Source organism: Rattus norvegicus, chromosome 4 (assembly GCF_036323735.1).
Source record: "Rattus norvegicus strain BN/NHsdMcwi chromosome 4, GRCr8, whole genome shotgun sequence".
Classification (NCBI taxonomy): Eukaryota; Metazoa; Chordata; class Mammalia; order Rodentia; family Muridae; genus Rattus; species Rattus norvegicus.
The window spans coordinates 36,845,732-36,849,251 of NC_086022.1; positions in this window are offsets into that span (position 1 = coordinate 36,845,732).

Genomic DNA, 3,520 nt, shown 5'->3' on the forward strand with positions numbered 1-3,520 from the left:
GTTTAGTACTGTACCCCATTTTTAATAGGATTATTTGATTCTCTGTAGTCTAACTTCTTGAGCTTTTGTATATCTTAGATATAAGCCCTCTGTCAGATGTAGGATAGGTAAAGATCTTTTCCCAATCAGTTGGTTGCTGTTTTGTCCTAATGACGGTGTCCTTTGCCTTATAGAAACATTGCAATTTTATGAGGTTCTGTTTGTCAATTCTTGATCTTAGAGCATAAGTCATTTGTGTTCTGCTCAGGAAATGTTTCCCGGTGCCCATGTATTCAAGATTCTTCCCCACTTTTTCTTCCATTAGTTTGAGTGCATCTGGTTTTATATGGATGTCCTTGATCCACTTGGACTTGAACTTTGTACAGGTTGATAAGAATGGACCGATGTGCAGTCTTCTACATGCCGCTCTCCAGTTGAACCAGCACCATTTGTTGAAAATACTATCTTTTTTCCATTGGATGGTTTTAGCTCCTTTGTCAAAGATCAAGTGACCATAGTGTATGGGTTCATTTCTGGGATTTTAATTCTATTCCATTGGTCTACCCACCTGTCCCTACACCAATACCCTACAGTTTTTTATCACTATTACTTTTCTGTATGTACTACAGCTTGAGGTCAGGGATGGTGATTCCCCCAGAAGTTCTTTTATTGTTGAGGATAGTTTTGCTATTGTTTTGTTGTTGTTGTTCTTATTCCAAATGAATTTGTAAATTGTTCTTTCTAACTTTATAAAGAATTAAGTTGGACTTTGATATCTGTAGATTGCTTTTGGCAAAAGGGACATTTTTGCAATATTAATCCTGCCAATCCATGAGCATGAGAGATCTTTCCATCTTCTGAGATCTTCTTTGATTTCTCTTCAGAAACTTGAAGTTTTTGTCATACAGATCTTTAACTTGCTTGGTTAGAGTCACACCAAAGTATTTTATATTATTTGTGCTATTTCAAAGGGTATTATTTCCCTAATTTCTTTCTCAGCCTGTTTATCCTTTGAGTAGAGGAAGGCTACTGATTTGTTTGAGTTAATTTTATATCCAGCCGCTTTACTGAAGTTTTTGTCAGCTATAGGAGTTCACTGGTGGAATTTTGGGGCTCACTTAATATACTATCATATCATCTTCAAATAGTAATATTTTGACTTCTTCCTTTCCAATTTTTATCCCTTCAACCTGCTTTCATTATCTGATTGCTCTGGATAGGACTCCAAGTAATATATTGAGTAAGTAGGGAGAGAGTGGGCAGCTTTGTTTAGTCCCTGATTTTAGTGGGATTGCTTCAAGATTTTTTCCATTTAGTTTGATGTTGGCTACTGGTTTGCCATATATTGCTTTCACTATGCTTAGGTATGGGTCTTGAATTCCTGATCTTTCTAAGACTTTTATTATGAAGGGGTGTTGAATTTTGTCAAATGTATTTTCAGCATCTAATGACATGATCATGTGGTTTTTTCCTTTGAGTTTGTTTATATAGTGGATCACATTGATGGATTTCTGTATATTGAAACATCCCTGCAGCCCTAGGATGAAGCCTACTTAATCATGATGGATGATTGTTTTGATGTGTTCTTAGATTTGGTTTGTGAGGATTTTATTGAGTATTTTTGCATCGATATTCATAAGGGAAATTGGTCTGAAGTTCTCTTTCTTTGTTCTGTCTTTGTATGGTTTAGGTATAAGCATAATTGTAGCTTCATAGAACAAATTGGGTAGTGTTCCTTCTGTTTCTATTTTGTGGAATAGTTTGGACAGTATTGGTATTAGGTCTTCTATGAAGGTCTGATAGAATTCTGCACTAAACCCATCTGGTCCTAGGCTTTTCTTGGTTGGGAGATTTTAATAATTGCTTCTATTTCTTTAGGAGTTATGGGACTGTTCAGATGTTTTATCTGATCTGATTTAACTTTGGTACCTGGTACCTGTCTAGAAAACTGTCCATTTCACCCAGATTTTCCAGTTCTGTTGAGTATAGACTTTTGTAATAGGATCTGATGATTTTTTTTTTAATTTCCTCAGGTTCTGTTGTTGTTATATCTCCTTTTTCATTTCTGATTTTATTACGTTGGATACTCGCTCTGTGCCTTCTGGTTAGTCTGGCTAAGGATTTATCTATCTTGTTGATTTTCTCAAAGAACCAGCTCCTGGTTTTGTTGATTCTCTGTATAGTTCTTTTTGTTTCTACTTGGTTAATTTCAGCCCTGAGTTTGATTATTTCTTGCCCTGCACTCCTCTTGGGTGTATTTGCTTCATTTTGTTCTAGTGCTTTTAGGTGTGCTATCAAGCTGCTAGTATATGCTCTCTCCAGTTTCTTTCTGCAGGCACTCAGAGCTATGAGTTTTCCTGTTAGCACTGCTTTCATTGTGTCCCATAAGTTTGGGTATGTTGTGCCTTCATTTTCATTAAATTCTAATAAGCCTTTAATTTCTTTCTTTATTTCTTCCTTGACCAGGTTATCATTGAGTAGAACCTTGTTCAGCTTCCTTGCATATTTGGGTTTTCGTGTTGTTGTTGTTGTTGTTGATGACCAGCGTTAGTCAGTGGTGATCTGATAGGATGTATGGGATTATTTTAATCTTCTTGTATCTGTTGAATTCTGTCTTATGACTGATTATATGGTCAATTATGGAGAAGATACCATGAGGTGCTGAGAAGAGGGTATATTATTATTATTTTAGGATAAAATTTTCTATAGATACCTGTTAAATCCAAATCCATTTGGGTCATAACTTCTGTTAGTTTCTCTGTGTCTCTGTTTAGTTTCTGTTTCTACAATCTGTCCGTTGATGAGAATGGGGTGTTAAAGTCTCCCACTATTATTGTGTGAGGTGCAATGTGTACTTTGAGCTTAGTAAGGTTTCTTTTATGAATGTTGGAGCCCTTGCATCTGGAATGGATATTCAGGATTGAGAGTTCATCTTGGTGGATTTTTCCTTTGATGACTATCAAATGTCCTTCCTTGTCTTTTTTTTTTTTTTTTTTTTTGATACCTTTTGGTTGAACACCGATTTTTTTTCAATATTAGAATGGCAACTCCAGCTTGTTTCTTGGGACCATTTGCTTTTGAAAATTAATTTCCAGCTTTTTAGTCTGAGATAGTGTCTGTCTTTGTCACTGGAGTGTGTTTCCTGTATGCAGCAAAATCCTGCATTCTCTTTATGTATCCAGTCTGTTAGTCTATGTCTTTTTATTGGAGAATTGAGTCCATTGATACAAAAACATAGTAAGGAAGAGTGATTGATGTTTACTATTATTTTTGTTGTTAGAGGTGGAATGACGTTTGTGTGGGTCTCTTCTTTTGGGTTTGTTGCAAGACAATTACTTTCTTGCTTTTTCTAGGGTATAGTTTTTCTCCCTGTGTTGGAGTTTTCCATCTGTTATCCTTTGTAGGGCTAGATTTGTGGGAAGATATTGTGTAAATTTGGTTTTGTCATGGAGTACTTGGTTTCTCAATCTATTTTAACTGAGAGTTTTGCTGGATATAGTAGCCTGTGCTGGCATTTGTGTTCTCTTAGGGTCTGTATGAC